The sequence below is a fragment of the Coregonus lavaretus genome, assembly GCF_964263955.1.
Source record: "Coregonus lavaretus genome assembly, chromosome: 15".
NCBI lineage: Eukaryota > Metazoa > Chordata > Actinopteri > Salmoniformes > Salmonidae > Coregonus > Coregonus lavaretus.
In genome coordinates, this window is record NC_140002.1 from 48,570,588 (window position 1) to 48,589,610 (window position 19,023).

Genomic DNA, 19,023 nt, shown 5'->3' on the forward strand with positions numbered 1-19,023 from the left:
AACGCATGCTTCCAGGGTAGCCGATTTTGGGGCTTCACCTTGTTTCATCGAAATGTACAGCTGTGTATTATACGCATAGCAATGAAAGTTAACATTGTGTTTCCGATTGACATCCCCAAGAGGTAAAATATATAGTGAAAACAATAGTGATCCTAAAACAGAACCTTGACGAACACCGAAACGTACAATTGATTTGTCAGAGGACAAACCATCCACAGAGACAAACTGATATATTTCCGACAGATAAGATCTAAAACAGGCAATAACTTGTCTGTGTAGACCAATTAAGGTTTCCAATCTCTCCAAAAGAATGTGGTGATCGATGGTGTCAAAAGCAGCACTAAGGTCTAGGAGCACGAGGACAGATGCAGAGCCTTGGTCCGACGCCATTAAAAGGTAATTTACCACCTTCACGAGTGCAGTCTCAGTGCTATGATGGGGTCTAAAACCAGACTGAAGCATTTTGTATACATTATTTGTCTTCAGGAAGGCAGTGAGTTGCTGCACAACAGCTTTTTCAAAACATTTTGAGAGGAATGTTTCAAGCAGACCACCATAGTCCCGGTGCCCAAGGACTCTAAGATAACCTGCCTAAATGACTACCGACCCGTAGCACTGACGTCTGTAGCCATGAAGTGCTTTGAAAGGCTGGTCATGGCTCACATCAACAGCATTATCCCAGAAACCCTAGACCCACTCCAATTTGCATACCGCCCCAACAGATCCACAGATGATGCAATCTCTATTGCACTCCACACTGCCCTTTCCCACCTGGACAAGAGGAACACCTACGTGAGAATGCTATTCATTGACTACAGCTCAGCATTCAACACCATAGTGCCCTCAAAGCTCATCACTAAGCTAAGGATCCTGGGACTAAACACCTCCCTCTGCAACTGGATCCTGGACTTCCTGACGGGCCGCCCCCAGGTGGTAAGGGTAGAGAACAACACATCTGCCACACTGATCCTCAACACGGGGGCCCCTCAGGGGTGCGTGCTCAGTCCCCTCCTGTACTCCCTGTTCACCCATGACTGCATGGCCAGGCACGACTCCAACACCATCATTAAGTTTGCCGACGACACAACAGTGGTAGGCCTGATCACAGACAACAATGAGACAGCCTACAGGGAGGAGGTCAGAGACCTGGCCGTGTGGTGCCAGGATAACAACCTCTCCCTCAACGTGACCAAGACAAAGGAGATGATTGTGGACTACAGGAAAAAAAAAAGAGGACTGAGCACGCCCCCATTCTCATCGACGGGGCTGTAGTGGAACAGGTTGAGAGCTTCAAGTTCCTTGGTGTCCACATCACCAATGAACTATCATGGTCCAAACACACCAAGACAGTCGTGAAGAGGGCACGACAAAGCCTATTCCCCCTCAGGAGACTGAAAAGATTTGGCATGGGTCCTCAGATCCTCAGAAAATTCCACAGCTGCACCATCGAGAGCATCCTGACTGGTTGCATCACTGCCTGGTATGGCAACTGCTTGGCCTCCGACCGCAAGGCACTACAGAGGGTAGTGCGTACGGCCCAATACATCACTGGGGCCAAGCTTCCTGCCATCCAGGACCTCTATACCAGGCGGTGTCAGAGAAAGGCCCTCAAAATTGTCAAAGACTCCAGCCACCCTAGTCATAGACTGTTCTCTCTGCTACCGCACGGCAAGCGGTACCGGAGTGCCAAGTCTAGGTCCAAAAGACTCAACAGCTTCTACCCCCAAGCCATAAGACTCCTGAACAGCTAATCATGGCTACCCAGACTATTTGCACTGCCCCCCCACCCCATCCTTTTACGCTGCTGCTACTCTGTTAATTATTTATGCATAGTCACTTTAACTCTACCCACATGTACATATTACTTCAACTACCTCAACTAGCCGGTGCCCCCGCACATTGACTCTGCACCGGTACCCCCCTGTATATTAAGCCTCCCTACTGTTATTTTATTTTACTTCTGCTCTTTTTTTCTCAACACTTTTTTTGTTGTTGTTTTATTTTTGTTGGTTAAGGGCTGTAAGTAACCATTTCACTGTAATGTCTGCACCTGTTGTATTCGGCGCATGTGGCCAATACAATTTGATTTGATTTGATTTGAATGGGAGATTCGATATAGGCTGATTCGTTTTTTACATTTTCTGGGTCAAGGTTTGGCTTTTTCAAGAGAGGCTTTATTACTGCCACTTTTAGTGAGTTTGGTACACATCCAGTGGATAGGGAGACATTTTTTATGTTCAACATAGGATGGCCAAGCACAGGAAGTAGCTCTTTCAGTAGTTTAGTTGGAATAGGGTCCAGTCTGCAGCTTGAAGGTTTAAAGGCCATGACTATTTTCATAAATGTGTCAAGAGATACAGGATTAAGAAAACTTGTGTCTCCATTGATCCTAGGTCCTGGCAGTTTTGTGTAGACTCAGGACAGCTAAGGTTTGGCGAAATACGCAGATTCAAAGAGGAGTCCGTAATTTGCTTTCTAATGATCATGATCTTTTCATTGAAGAAGGTATCCTCTCTTGGGGAATGCTGCTTTTTAGTTAGCTTTGTGACAGTATCAAATAGAAATGTTGGATTGTTCTTATTCTCCTCAATTAGGTTGGAAAAATAGGATGATCGAGCAGCAGTGAGGGCTCTTCGATATTGCACTGTACTTTCTTTCCAAGCTTGTAGGAAGACTTCCAGTTTGGTGGAGTGCTATTTTTCTGGAAGCTTGCTTCAGGGCTCGGGTATTTTCTGTATACCAGGGAGCTAGTTTCTTGTGACAAATGTTAGGGGTGCGACTGCATCTAGGGTATTACACAAGGTTAAATTTAGATCCTCAGTTAGGTCGTTAACTGATTTTTGCACTCTGACGTCCTTGAGTAGGTGGAGGAAGTCTGGAAGGGCCTCTAGGAATCTTTAGGTTGTGAGAGAATTTATAGCACTGCTTTTGATGATCCTTGGTTTGGGTCTGAGCAGTTATTTGTTGCGATTGCAAACGTAATAAGATGGTGGTCCGATAGTCCAGGGTTATGAGGAAAAACATTTCGATCCACAATATTAATTCCACGGGACAAAACTAGATCCAGGGTATGACTGTGGCAATGAGTAGGTCCGGAGACATGTTGGACAAAACCCACTGAGTCGATGATGGCTCCGAAAGTCTTTTGGAGTGGGTCTGTGGACTTTTCCATGTGAAAATTAAAGTCACCAAAAATGTGAATATTATCTGCCATGACTACAAGGTCCGATTAGGAATTCAGGGAACTCAGTGAGGAACTCTGTATACAGCCCTGGAGGCCTGTAAACAGTAGCTATAAAAAGTGATTGAGTAGGCTGCATAGATTTCATGACTAGAAGATCAAAAGACAAAAACGAAGTCCTTTTTGGGGGGGTAAATTGAAATTTGCTATAGTAAATGTTAGCAACACCTCTGCCTTTGCGGGACACGCAGGAGGAGAGGCATCATTTAACATAGTAAATTCATTAGGCTTACGCCATTTTTCAGTCAGGCCAATCACATCAAGATTATGATCAATGATTAGTTCATTGATACCTGAGCTGACTACACTGACTGTGCTAGTGGCAGACTCCACTAAGCTGGCAGGCTGGCTAACAGCCTGCTGCATGGCCTGCACTGTATCTCATTGTAGAGCTAGAGGAGTTCGAGCCCTGTCTATGTTGGTAGATAAGATTAGAGCACCCCCCCAGCTAGGATGGAGTCCGTCACTCCTCAGCAAGCCAGACTTGGTCCTGTTTGTGGGTAAGTCCCCGAAAGAGGGCCAATTATCTACACATTCCATCTTTTGGGAGGGGCAGAAAACAGTTTAACCAGCGATTGAGTTGTGAGACGCGGTTGCGCCTCAGAGAGTTTCAAGGTCACCTCATATGCTCATAGGTCCATGGTCAGAGCTCTGTTTTTTATGTCATACCTAATTATTGATGTAGCTTATAGGCTTATCAGAAATGGCCAGATCCTGACATAGGCAAAACTGTTCTCCATGGGTCATGATCACTGTATCAGTAATTGTTCATGATACACACATTTCACCGGACCGTGGCTACTTGCCAATGATTAAATACCCCTATAATGGAATATCGAAGGATTATTCATGCGTTCCTGTAAAATCGAGTGGTTGTTGTCTAAGCTCGTAGGCACTGAAGCTTGTGGTGATCAGTTGCATGTTATTGAGCCTCTCCACAATTATTATTTTTTATCTTTATTTAACTAGGCAAGTCAGTTAAGAACAAATTCTTATTTACAATGAGGGCCTACACAGGCCAAACCCGGACGACCCTGGGCCAATTGTGCGCTGCCCTATGGGACTCCCAATCACGGCCAGTTGTAAATAAGAATTTGTTCTTAACTGACTTGCGTAGTTAAATAAAGGTTACAAAAACTAAAAAAATGCGAAGGATTTCATTGCTGCTTATGCCTCGGTCATACCGACAGCAACATTTTATTTTGGTACACCAGAAGTACATTCATTTCCAATGGAACGCTGCGTTTGCCTTGCAGCATTGCGTTGCAGAGGCAGTTGCAGTGCGTTCTGTGTAGTGCATGTGTTGGATTTATCGAACGTTTGCGTTAAACTGTATGCGTCGATTGGCTTGACAGAAATGGTAGCAGAAGGTGAATGATTAACTTTTGTTCCACACATATCCAGATGATGCTGTGTACCGTTTTGCCCATACACTGTCGGTGTGATCAAGGCGTTAACACAGACGGAAGTTCAGTTTTGAGATCTACCGGCGTTATTTGCGTAGCTGGACGTTTCTGACTGGTTTTTGAACAGAGCGCCAATGGCTACAATGAATTGCTAAATTACCTCCGGACACGAAGGGTCCACGGAGCTCCTCCTTCTCACCGCTTTATGCAGCCTACACTTCCGTATTTTCGCTGTGCCCTGCGCATAGATTCCATTACGCTAGACAAGTCTTCCTATGTGCTGTCTAGACCCGGTCAGACAGGCGGCTGGTGTGTCTATAATCATTATTTCTATGCTCTTGCCATTTTCTTAAGTGGAATTTTTTCTAGGTTACACAACGGCAGTAGTCTACTTGAATAAGTCACGGATTTTGACTCAGAAGGACAAAGTCGTCCATTTGGAGCGCTTATTCGGTACACAAGATCAACCAGATCTCTTTAACCTGTTTTTGAAGACTGTAAAGTTGGTCGTTCAATATGCTTTTGGGCAAAGTGAGCTTGACTCCTGCTTTGTGCACAGCACTTCGTATCTCCCCTGCCTTTTCGGGGTAAGTAAATACATTTTAACTGACAAAACAGCTTTAAAATTATTTATTTATATACATTCAATGATTTACAATTCATATTTCTATTCGTGTAGGGTTCAGAAGCAGATCCGAGCAGCCGCCGCGCAGAATGCCCGCCTCTATGCTTCTTCTCAGGCCGCGGAGGTAGGCAATGTAAGGACAGGGCGCTGTCATAAGATAGAACGTTCACAGCCACGTACTCGTTTTCCCGGTAAAATTGTAAACATTGTATGAATGATCAAACATTTTAACAGTGATAATTCTATACAGGAGCGTTTATGTTGCCAGTCTTGACAGCTCATAGGTAATGCCTCCAGGTGTTGAAACAAACGATTCTGAGTCATATAATGTTGTATTAATAAAATTTTATCCAAATTAGATAATCAATAAAGTGTTGTAACTGATAAAAGGATGACATTGCTTCCAGCGGAGGTAACCTATGTGCATCTACCATATCCATCAGGATATGTAATGGCATCGAGAAGTGGGGGAAAGTTCACCGTGGACCCACGTGACTCCAAAGTAGGCTATAGGTGGTGGTGGTGGTGGTGGTGCTGCTGAGTTCTATTTCCATTCAATGATAGACAGGGGACAGCAGGGCACACAGTACATGTGTCTGACCATTGACCATGTCAATAGGGTACCACAGTATGAGTCATAATAACCATAAAACCTAGTGGTCAAACAGAGAAATGGTTCCAATTGTTTTTCACCATTCATTTTTCCCATAGGGGATTGTAGAAACACTTAAAATAAGGGCTGTGTTTTGTGTAGGCTTACTCTGGTGTGACGTTTTGATAACCATGTACATCTCTCTCAGACAAGGTGACTTTTATCAATATATTTGCCTGTATTTAACCCCCCAAAATGAAATGCTAATGTGGCTGTCGTAAAGAACTACAAATGCCATGATGATCTCGACGAGACTGGTAAGAATCTCTGGATTAACTATAATGTTAGCTACGTGTAGTAATGAAAAAATTGGCAAAAATCTAAATAGACAATTCTGTGAAATGTCTTGTGCAAGTTTTAAATTGACACTACCTGTTAGCAAAGGTGTCAGCTAGAGATGACATGCAGGAGCTTGCAAGGATTTGTAGTTTTGCATGATGTCTACTTTAATGCTAATTAGCGTTTTAGAATCGGAGAGTAAATAGAGCCGAACATATTGATAAAAGTCACCTTGTCCGAGAGAGATTTACATGGTTGTTAACGCTAGGGCTGTGGCGGTCATTAAATTGTCAGCTGGTGATTGTCAAGCAAATAACTGCCGGTCTCACAGTAATTGATTGTTAATTAACAAACACATTTAGCATCTCCTGGCTTCCACACATAGCCTACAAGCCACTGATGCAGACCTTTGGAATATCTACATTTTAAAAAGTCTAATAAATCCATGTAATATAGCCTACACCATCACAATAAATCCATTAGGTCTAAAGAAACATGATATGAAGAAAATCTAATTTATTTCAGAAGAACAGAATAGCATACTCTGAGTTTTCCTTATGTTAGGCCCTGATCTGGCTATGCCATATACAGTGCATTCGGGAAGTATTCAGACCCATTGACTTGTTCCAAAAAAAAAAAAAAATTACAGCCTTATTCTAAAATTGCTAAAATAGTTTTTTCCCCCTCAATCTACACACAATGCCTCATAATGACAAAGCGAAGAGGTTTGGATTTTTTTGCAAATGTGTATATATATACAAAAAAACAGGATATTACATTTACATAAGTATTCAGACCCTTAACTCAGTACTTTGTTGAAGCACCTTTGGCAGCGATTACAGCCTCGAGTCTTCTTGGGTATGACGCTACAAGCTTGGCACACCTGTATTTGGGGAGTTTCTCCCATTCTTCTCTGCAGATCCTCTCAAGCTCTGTCAGGTTGGATGGGGAGTGTAGCTGCACAGCTATTTTCAGGTCTTTCCAGAGATGTTAGATCAGGTTCTAGTCCGGGCTCTGGCTGGGCCACTCAAGGACATTCAGAGACTTGTCCCGAAGCCACTAATGCGTTGTCTTGGCTGTGTGCTTAGGGTCATTGTCCTGTTGGAAGGTGAACCTTCGCCCAAGTCTGAGGTCCTGAGTGCTCTTGAGCAGGTTTTCATCAAGGATCGCTCAGTACTTTGCTCCGTTCATCTTTCCCTCGATCCTGACTAGTCTCCCAGTCCCTGCCACTGTAAAACATCCCCACAGCATGCTGCTGCCACCACCATTCTTCACCGTAGGGATGGTGCCAGGTTTCCTCCAGACGTGAGACTTGGCATTCAGGCCAAGGAGTTCAATCTTGGTTTCATCAGATCAGATAATCTTGTTTCTCATGGTCTGAGTCCTTTAGGTGCCTTTTGGCAAACACCAAGCGGGCTGTCATGTGCCCTTTACTGAGGAGTGGCTTCCGTCTGGCAACTATACCATAAAGGCCTGATTGGTGGAGTGCTGCAGAGATGATTGTCCTTCTGGAAGCTTCTCCCATCTCCACAGAGGAGCTCTGTCAGAGTGACCATTAGGTTCTTGGTCATCTCCCTGACCAATGCCCTTCTCCCCCGATTGCTCAGTTTGGCCGGACGGCCAGCTCTAGGAAGAGTCTTGGTGGTTCCAAACTTCTTCCATTTAACAATGATTGGGGCCACTGTGTTCTTGGGGACCTTCAATGCTGCAGAAATGTTTTGGTACCCTTCCCCAGATCTGTCCCTCGACACAATCCTGTCTCGGAGCTCTACGGCCAATTCCTTTGACCTCATGGCTTGGTTTTTGCTCTAACATGCTCTGTCAACTGTGGGACCTTTTTATATAGACAGGTGTGTGCCTTTCCAAATCATGTCCAATCAATTGAATTTACCACAGGTGGACTCCAATCAATCAAGTTGTAGAAACATCTCAAGTATTATCAATGGAAACAGGATGCACCTTAGCTCAATTTCGAGTCTCATAGCAAAGGGTCTGAATACTTATGTAAATAAGGTATTTCTGTTTAATACATTTGCAAACATTTATAAAAACCTGTTTTTGCTTTGTCATTATGGGGTATTGTGTGTAGATTGATGAGGGAAAACATCTATTTAATCCATTTTAGAATAAGGCTGTAAACTAACAAAATGTGGAAAAAGGGAAGGGTTCTTAACACTTTGTGAATGCACTGTAGCTGTGGGTTACACTAGTTCATTTAGCAGACAAGATTTGCTTAGAATTCCGTGGCATTATTTTATAGTATAAAGAATACAATTTAACATAGCTGAATAAAATAGAAAGTATATTTTCTCCAAACGATTTGAGGGAGTGCACACGTGGCTATTCTGTGTTGAGTGGTTAACAAAGAAACAGGTACTCCTATATGCTTAATTTAGAGTTATGTAACTTTAGTTGTGATACAGATGTTGGTCTATATGTTTTGATTTTTAATACATTCTAAGGCTGCATGATGCGACTAATGATGATTAGAAAAAAGTTGCATGAAAGGCATGAGCTCTGCTTTGTTTTTTGCGCAGGCTGTACACACTTCATGAGTCTCATTCACAATTTGACAAGCACTTGATAATGCCTAAAATTTCCCGGCGGCATCCCCTTTGTGTGGCCATAATGCCCCCTAAAAAAATCCATGCCTTTTGTGGCCAATGGCCGTTTTGCCCTTGGACTGAAATAATAATTATAATTCCCTTCTCCTGGCTGCATGCCGAAGCACCTCTCACAGATATTGGAAGAACTGTCCACATTTACTTTTTGTCAGCCAACAAGATGAATAGGCCTAACGAACAGCAAAAGCACTAGCCTATGTCAATCTACTATCCACCATAGTACTAAAGTTGACCTATTCTTTGCAAGATATAAATATTCCAAACATAGTCATGGACAGTTGTGGGATGCGATAGATCCCAAATTAATACAACCACTAGCATAATGAGCCTGAAGCAACAGATCAGAACGTTTAGCTTAACATTTTGATTAACTATTAGGCTATTTCTTCACATTTATAAGTGTATCAATGCGCACACGGCAGTAGGCTATAAGCGCAAATGTTCCATTAGCAGGAAAACACCATTGTCAAACGTGACCGCAAATGGGATTTTGCATGTAATGCTTTTATTATAAAGATGCATTTTTATGGTGAAAATTATCTTTCCCAAACTCGCTGCGTATGTATGCCAGTTATGCTCTACACTCGTTGTAAAGCAGATTATTGTGCTTCATTTTAAGAAGTTATTTGGCTGCTTTAGTTGTGATACAAACCTTATCAAAACATATAGGCCTATGGGCTAGGCTACAGTTGAAGTCGGAAGTTTACATACAATTAAAACACTTTTTTTTTCGACCACTCCACAAATTTATTGTTAACATACTATAGTTTTGGCAAGTCGGTTAGGACGTCTACTTTGTACAAGGAATTTTTCCAACAATTGTTTACAGACAGATTATTTCACTTATAATTCACTGTATCACAATTCCAGTGGGTCAGAAGTTTACATACACAAAGTTGACTGTGCCTTTAAACAGCTTGTCATGGCTTTAGAAGCTTCTGATAAGCTAATTGACATCATTTAAGTCAATTGGAGGTGTACCTGTGGATGTATTTCAAGGCCTACCTTCAAACGCAGTGCCTCTTTGCTTGACATCATGGGAAAATCAAAAGAAATCAGCCAAAACCTCAGAATCTTTTTTTTAGACCTCCACAAGTCTGGTTCATCCTTGGGAGCAATTTCCAAACACCTGAAGGTACCACGTTCATCTGTACAAACAATAGTACGCAAGTATAAACACCATGGGACCACACAGCCGTCATACATCTCCTAGAGATGAACGTACTTTGGTGCAAATCAATCCCAGAACAACAGCAAAGGACCTTGTGAAGATGCTGGAGGAAACAGGTACAAAAGTATCTATATCCACAGGAAAACGAGTCCTATATCGACATAACCTGAAAGGCCGCTCAGCAAGGAAGAAGCCACTGCTCCAAAACCGCCATAAAAAAGCCAGACTACGGTTTGCAACTGCACATGGGGACAAAGATCGTACTTTGGTCTGATGAAAGATCGTACTCTGGTCTGATGAAACAAAAATAGAACTGTTTGGCCATAATGACCATCGTTATGTTTGGAGGAAAATGGGGGCAGCATGCAAGCCAAAGAACACCATCCCAACCGTGAAGCACGGGGGGGGGGGGGCAGCATCATGCTGTTGGTGTGCTTTGCTGCAGGAGGGACTGGTGCATTTCACAAAATAGATGGCATCATGAGGAAGGAAAATGAGGTGGATATATTGAAGCAACATCTCAAGACATCAGTCAGGAAGTTAAAGCTTGGTCGCAAATGGGTCTTCCAAATGGACAATGACCCCAAGCATACTTCCAAAGTTGTGGCAAAATGTCTTAAGGACAACAAAGTCAAGGTATTGAAGTGGCCATCACAAAGCCCTGACCTCAATCCTATAGAACATTTGTGGGCAGAACTGAAAACGTATGTGCGAGCAAGGAGGCCTACAAACCTGACTCAGTTACACCAGCTCTGTCAGGAGGAATGGGCCAAAATTCACCCAACCTATTGTGGGAAGCTTGTGGAAGGCTACCCGTAACGTTTGACCCAAGTTAAACCATTTTAAAGGCAATGCTACAAAATACTAATTGAGTGTATGTAAACTTCTGACCCACTGGGAATGTGATGAAATAAATAAAAGCTGAAAGAAATAATTATTTCTACTATTATTCTGACATTTCACATTTTTAAAATAAAGTGGTGATCCTAACTGATGTAAAACAGGGAATTTTTACTAGGATTAAATGTCAGGAATTGTGAAAAACTGATTTTAAATGTATTTGGCTAAGGTGTATGTAAACTTCCGACTTCAACTGTACATGAGGTGTGCGACTATGATTATTATTTTTTTAAGTTGCAAAAAAGTGATAATATATAATTCACAAGTGATAGGCTAATATTGTCACCCATCAGACTATTCTTGATTTAATCTTGTCTTTTACATATACAAAATAATATGTGTGAAATTTGTTTTGATTTAGAATGGACCATTATCGTGCACCTGTCTCAACAGGGACAGGGGATAAAAATACATGTCATCTATGCACTTAAATAGTGAATGGAGGACGCTTTTCCCGTGGTTCATTTTCATGTCAGCCAGGTAGGCTATACTCCTGTTGTAAAGAGAAGCAATGTGCTTAAAATTAGGGAAGTTGATAACTAAATATAGTGGGCCTATAGAAATCTGATGGGATCCTCCTCTTTTTAGTAGAGGCTATCACTCTGTTTTCTCACACAATTTTATAGCCTATAGAAATGTTGCACAACATGAGCTCATGGGCTCTCATGAAGTGTTTGATTTTCGATTACATTTGCATTGATGTCAGTGATTAGAGGGACAATAGTACCTGGCAGTTCGCAAGTTTGGTAGGCTACTAATGACCATCAGCAGCATCAGAGCTTGGAGAAGCCAAATTACCGTGACTAAACGGTCACATGGAATTTGACTGCCGTCATGGCTCGTGACCACCAGTGTGGCAGTAATACGGTCACCGTAACAGCCCTAATCAAAACGTAATACCAGGGTAAGCCTACACAAAACACAGCCCTTATTTTAAGCCTTTCTAAAATGAATGGTGCAAAAACAATTGGAACCATTTCCCTGTTTGACCGCTAGGTTTTATTAGGGATTTCAGGCCACTTTGAAATATTTTTTTGTTGACTGAATGAATAAAATAGCCCCTCTGAAATAAAATGTCTCTATACAGTTTATCATTGTCCCCCACGATGAAATCGGGGAGTTGACTGTGGATCTGTCTCCATCCGTCCTTTCGTTTGTATGTTAGTCACACTCTATCTCAGACCGGAATGATGACGCGTCATTTACAAAATATCACTGATTGGCCAGATGGTGGCGCTATAACAAGAGATTGAAAATGCCCTGTTTGATCTAAAGTCATGAAATTCGGTACATATGGTGTTTCACTTCAACTGGGAACTCTGGTGTCAGTGATCTTCAGGTCGGAAAGTCGGAACTCTAGAAAGATGCCCAAGTTTCCGACTTGGAATTTCGAGTTGGATGACCGTTAAATCATAAAATGTCTTGAATGCACTGAAGCTGGAAGTCGCAGATTTCCAAGTTCCCAGCTGTTTAGAATGCGACAATAGGTCCCTCTCCTCACAAGGAACAAATTTGCCTCATGGACCCATATGGATGGATTTTCTGCCATTTAAGAATTTTAAAGTGAAAAACACTTAACGCTACTCTTCTGGCACCGAATGACTGATCTGTACGAAACTTGATATGTGGTATCTATGGACAAAGGTCTCTCAACGCAATATCTTCCAGACTAGTACTGAAAACATCATGGCCGCTATTGACCAATAAACATTCACATGGGCGTGGTCTGGTGCATAAAACATATAAATCAGTCAAGGATATTCATATTGTCACACAATTTGGTACACATGTTGCAAACACTGCCAAGACTCAACATATGCAATAATATTCATATCAACCACACGGTGGCGCTATAATGGACATGTTTATATCTCTTGATTTGTTTGACTCTTTTGGCACACATGCTCAGGGATATGAGTCTTGCTAACCCACGCGATATCTCAGACACCACTGGCTCAAATTTTTACGAAACTTAAATGAATGATGTGTCTTGTGATAGAGATCTGGCATTTACACAATTACAATGATTGGCCTAAGGGGGGTGCTATAGTAATCAACGGTACGTATGTTAGTCACATGCAAAGGGAAGAATTGCAGCATTCGTGGGGGACTACACGTTTACTGTTGCCTTTTTTGATCATGGTTAGTGACACACCCAGGAGTCGTACGAGACAGAACTTACTTACCAAGCTGTCACAAATCGCTCTCTCTCTCGCAAGACTGATTGGAGAGGTTGTGTGAAGGGATCTGTCCATAGTAATACGGCACCCCTGGAGCAAATTAGGTTTAAGTGCCTTGTTCAAGGACACATTGACCGAATATTCACCTTAGGTATTCGAACCAGCACCCTTTTGGTTACTAGCTCAACGCTTTAACCGCTAGGCTACCTGCCGGCCCTATTTGAAATGTTTCTGTTTTCATGGTGGAGGGTTTAAACATTTGGGGGACTTTGGATCTGTCTCCGTCCGTTCGTACGTTAGTCACACGCAATATCTCAGACATCACTGGCCCGATTCTGATGAAACTTGGGTGAATGATGCGTCTTGCCATAGATATCCGCCATTTACAAAATTACACTGATTGGCACAAGGGAGGCGCTATAGTAATCAACTGACATTCTGAACTTTTAACAAGCATGTTGTGCCATTTGAGCTTAAATTGTTGTCACTAATTGGCCCAAGATGGAGGGCGCTGCATAATTCGTGAGGGACAACATGTTTAATGTTGCCTTGTTTTTGAATGAACATGTCACATCTCAGATTCTTAAGAGTAATATATTGTGTTTCTCTTTCATATTTAATCCTTGTGTTTAGGAGCAGGGTCATCTACTGTAGCTTGGACAAACCCCTTCACTATTGTTGCTTGTTTACCCTGTCTAAAGTATTGTTCCACTCCATTCAATTATCCTGATCCTACCTATCAATGATCCATCGGAAATTCAGTCCGGAAATTCAGTTCTTTCTGTCCCTATCTCTCGACCATATTGTAACCATAGAACTAGAATGATATTATATTTCTGTGGTTGTAATCTCTTCCCTTTCCTCTCTGTATGACATTGCTTGGTTGTGTTTGCCTCTCCTCTACAGGCAGTTCTGGACAAGCAGGCTGTTGGCAGTGCCACAGCAACGAAGGCAGCCACTGCCAAGAAGGCACAGAGCGTGGTATGTGTGGAATACTTATTTTTGTCATAACAACACTCATATTCACCTCTGTGTTTTTAGATCAACCTTCCTCCCCCTATAAAGTACAGCGTTACTGAAGTTGTCCATACTGGATGTAGGCTACTGTTTGGGTCTCCATGTTTTAAAGTTCAAGATCAAGAATTATGACAGAGCTGCGCTTAGATACCTCTGAAATGATAGAAAGTACAGTATGCATTTCCTGCTTTTTGTGACAGTTGATGATATATCAACATGACTCCATGTATCTCTTGTAGGAGTCCCAGTCTTTCGCCGTCAACATGTTCAAGGGCCAGATCAACCCCTCACAGGTGTTCCCCTTCCCCTCAGGTGAGTGGACTAGTCATGTTTAGCGTTAAATGCATACATGTCTTGTTATGCAGCCTCTTATCTATTATGTAAAGGAGATATGTTGGAACATTATCTAACGGTTGTGTACTTTTTGCTGTTTTCCAGTGATGAACGAGGAGCAGACCCAGTTCCTCCAGGAGTTGGTCCCACCCGTTTCCAAATTCTTTGAAGTGAGTGTCAATTCACCTTTTCTTTTTTTGTGACCAAATGTTTATTTTATTTTACAAATAGTAAACCACAACACACATTTCCTCTTAAGTTCTTCAAACTACATTTCTTCACTGCCCCTAGATTTGTCATCAGGGTCATGTTCATTAGGGAACACCGTAGCAAAACGTTTCGAAACGGAAAATGAAAACAAGCGTTTCTTATTGGACATGGTCAGATAGTTTTGATTATTGTCCGTTTTGGACTGTTTTCCTCCATTTCACGACTACTGAACATGACCCAGGTTGTAACTGACCTCTCGGTCTCTCTGGCTGAATCGTGGGTGCTGTACAATAAACATATATATATATATATGGTGTGCTGTGCTGTAGGAGGTGAACGACCCAGCAAAGAATGACTCCCTGGAGAAGGTGGAGGACAGCACCATGGAAAGCCTGAAGGAGATGGGGGCCTTTGGGCTGCAGGTCCCCCAGGACCTAGGGGGCGTGGGGCTCACCAACACACAGGTGAGAACATGCATCTTTACCTCTATATATAGATATCTCACACACACACTACCAGTCAAAAGTTTGGACACACCTACTCATTCAAGTGTTTTTCTTTATTTTTACAATTTTTTTTACATTGTAGAATAATAGTGAAGACATCAAAACTATGAAATAACACATGGAATGATGTAGTAACCAAAAAAAGTGTTAAACAAATCAAAATATATTTGAGATTCTTCAAATAGCCACCCTTTGCCTTGATGACAGCTTTGCACACTCTTGGCATTCTCTCAACCAGCTTCATGAGGTAGTCACCTGGAATGCATTTCAATTGACAGGTGTGCCACCTTAAAAGTTAATTTGTGGAATTTATTTCCTTCTTAATGCATTTGAGCCAATTAGTTGTGTTGTGACAAGGTAGGGGAGGTATACAGAAGATAGCCCTATTTGGTAAAAGACCAAGTCCATATTATGGCAAGAACAGCTCAAATAAACAAAGAGAAATAAGTATTTGAAGAACTTTGAAAGTTTCTTCAAGTGCAGTCACAAAAACCATCAAGCGCTATGATGAAACTGGCTCTCATGAGGACCGCCACAGGAAAGGAAGACCCAGAGTTACCTCTGCTGCAGAGGATAAGTTCATTAGAGTTACCAGCTTCAGAAATTGCAGCCCAAATAAATGCTTCACATAGTTCAAGTAACAGACACATCTCAACATCAACTGTTCAGAGGAGACTGTGTAAATCAGGCCTCCATGGTCGAATTGCTGCAAAGAAACCACTACTAAAGGACACCAATAAGAAGAAGAGACTTGCTTGGGCCAAGAAACATGAGCAATGGACATTAGACTGGTGGAAATTTGTCCTTTGGTCTGGACTCCAAATGTGAGATTTTTGGTTCCAACCGCCGTGTCTTTGTGAGACGCGGTGTGAGTGAACGGATGATCTCCGCGTGTGTGGTTCCCACCGTAAAGAATGGAGAAGGAGGTGTTATGGTGTGGGGGTGCTTCGCTGGTGACTCCTTCTGTGATTTATTTAGAATTCAAGGCACACGTAACCAGCATGGCTACCACAGCACTCTGCAGCGATACGCCATCCCATCTGGTTTGGGCTTAGTGGGACTATCATTTGTTTTTCAATAAGACAATGACCCAACACACCTCCAAGCTGTGTAAGGGCTATTTTACCAAGAAGTAGAGTGATGGAGCGCTGCATCAGATGACCTGGCCTCCACAATACCCTGACCTCAACCCAATTGAGATTGTTTGGGATGAGTCGGACCGCAGAGTGAAGGAAAAGTGCCAACAAGTGCTCAGCATATGTGGGAACTCCTTCAAGACTGTTGGAAAAGCATTCCAGGTGAAGCTGGTTGAGAGAATGCCAAGACTGTGCAAAGCTATTATCAAGGCAAAGGGTGGCTATTTGAATAATCACTTTTTGGTGACTACCTGATTCCATATGTGTTATTTCATATGTAGAAAATAGTAAAAATAAAGAAAAACCCTGGATTGAGTAGGTGTGTCCAAACTTTGAACTGGTACTATATATATATATATACACACACACACTACCGTTCAAAAGTTTGGGGAAACTCTGAGCTATGTATGTTGCTCTTGATAAGAATGGCTGCAAAATAAGACTTCAAGACTCAACTGTTTTCTTACCTTTGTGTCCTATTACATAGTATACCAGACTGGTAGAGTGTACTGTGTGAATTAAGTACACTAATGTGCTTTTATTGAACAGTATGCCAGGCTGGTGGAGATCGTGGGCCAGCATGACCTGGGGGTTGGCATCACTCTGGGTGCCCACCAGTCCATCGGTTTCAAGGGCATCCTGCTGTTTGGTAACCCTGCCCAGAAGGAGAAATACCTGCCCAAGCTTGCCACAGGTGAGAGAGGCTGGAATGGACATTTCTGATCACTATTTACATTTACATTTTAGTCATTTAGCAGACGCTCTTATCCAGAGCGACTTACAGTTAGCGCATACATTATTTTATCGAACCCACAACCCTGGCGTTGCAAACGCCATGCTCTACCAACTGAGCTACATCCCCTGCCGGCCATTCCCTCCCCTACCCTGGACGACGCTGGGCCAATTGTGCGCCGCCCCACGGGTCTCCCGGTCGCGGCCGGCTACGACAGAGCCTGGATTCGAACCAGGATCTCTAGTGGCACAGCTAGCACTGCGATGCAGTGCCTTAGACCACTGCGCCACTCGGGCGAATATGCGAATATGCACTATTCCAGCTTTGTCGATTCTCTCTCTATGTCTATGTCTCTCTCTGTGTGTGTAATTTTATTTGGTTATACCTATATATTATTATATTTTTGACTGTGTAATTACAGTTATAAGGCATTTTGTAATCTATCTGTTCTCCTTATTTCTCTTCTTTTTCTTTCCTCCTCTATCTAGGTGAGACCCTGGCTGCTTTCTGTCTGACTGAACCAGCCAGTGGCTCTGATGCTGCGTCCATAAAGACCCTGGCTACCCTCTCTCCCTGTGGAAAACACTACATTCTCAATGGAGGCAAGATCTGGATCAGGTACTGCAGGACCACCAAGATTGTGGTAGTATTTAGTATGGCAAATGTCAAACACAATGTTTAGTGTGGTTTATGTCTTGTACACATTCATAGCTAAATGCTGAATTGCAGTATACAGACAAAAGGAAAGGAAAAGTGGTAGTAGTTAGATGGGATAAAATGGAGAGCGATGGAGTCTCTTATCAGCTTTGGATGATGGGAAAATTAGTTTTGTAGTAAGGCGTTCTCGCTTTATGACAATATACTGAGTGTACAACACATTGCTTTTTCCATGACATAGACTGAAAGCTATGGTCCCTTATTGATGTAATCTGTTAAATCCACTTCAATCAGTGTAGACAAAGGGGAGAAGACCAGTTAAAGAAGGATTTTTAAGGCTTGAGACATGGATTGTGTATGTGTGCCATTCAGAGGGTGAATGGGCAAGACCAAATATTTAAGTGCCTTTTGAACAGGGTATGGTAGTAGATGCCAGGCGCACCGGTTTGAGTGTGTTAAGAACTGCAACACTGCTGGGTTTTTCACGCTCAACAGTTTCCGGTGAGTATTAAGAATGGTCCACCACCCAAAGGACATCCAGACAACTTGACACAACTGTGGGAAGCATTGGAGTCAACATGGGCCAGCATCCCTGTGGAACGCTTTCGACACCTTATTGAAGCTGTTCTGAGTGGAAAAGGGGGGGGGGGGGGTTGCAACTCAATATTAGAAAGGTGTTCCTAATGTTTTGCACACTCAGTGTACCTGTGGTTGTATATTGTATTGTTATTGTTTTCTTTGATTTATCCTGACTGTTTGTCTGTGTTGTCAGTAATGGAGGTCTGGCTGAGATCTTCACAGTGTTTGCCAAGATGCCCATGATGGACGAGAAGACAGGACAAATGAAGGACAAAATCACAGCCTTTATCGTGGAGAGGAGCTTCGGAGGAGTGACACAGTGAGTGACAGATGTGACAAACACTCTCATCCAGGCGACTTATAGTCAGTGCATTCAACTAAGTTAGATAAGACACAACAGCGTGACTACATGTATCGTTAACATTTCGTTACCGTCTCCCTCCTTCCCCCCAGCGGCCCCCTGAGAAGAAGATGGGTATTAAGGCATCCAACACAGCGGAGGTGTACTTTGAGAACGTCCCGGTACCTATTGAGAATGTCATGGGAGAGGTAGGTGGCGGCTTCAAGGTGGCCATGGCCATCCTCAACAACGGACGCTTCGGCATGGCCGCCGCCCTCTCCGGCACCATGAAGGGAGTCATCACCCAGGCTGTGAGTAACGCCGTGTGGGGCTATCCAAATAGAGTTACAACTATTTGCCCTTCAGTTGAGTCTGTCTAGTCCCATTGAAGCGCTGTTACTGTATTGGTTTTAGTACTTCCTGACCTCCCCCTA

At 42.8% G+C, this 19,023-nt stretch overlaps 1 pseudogene across 1 annotated transcript; it reads left to right on the forward strand.

The window, feature by feature from the left end:
* The first annotated feature begins 4,918 nt into the window (after positions 1 to 4,918).
* Positions 4,919 to 19,010, forward strand: LOC311142574 (very long-chain specific acyl-CoA dehydrogenase, mitochondrial-like; annotated as a pseudogene). Its single transcript, XR_014615545.1, has 10 exons — positions 4,919 to 5,234; positions 5,327 to 5,396; positions 13,985 to 14,059; positions 14,335 to 14,407; positions 14,534 to 14,598; positions 14,968 to 15,102; positions 16,830 to 16,974; positions 17,502 to 17,631; positions 18,443 to 18,568; positions 18,703 to 19,010. The product of XR_014615545.1 is annotated as a very long-chain specific acyl-CoA dehydrogenase, mitochondrial-like (transcript).
* Positions 19,011 to 19,023: the final 13 nt, after the last annotated feature.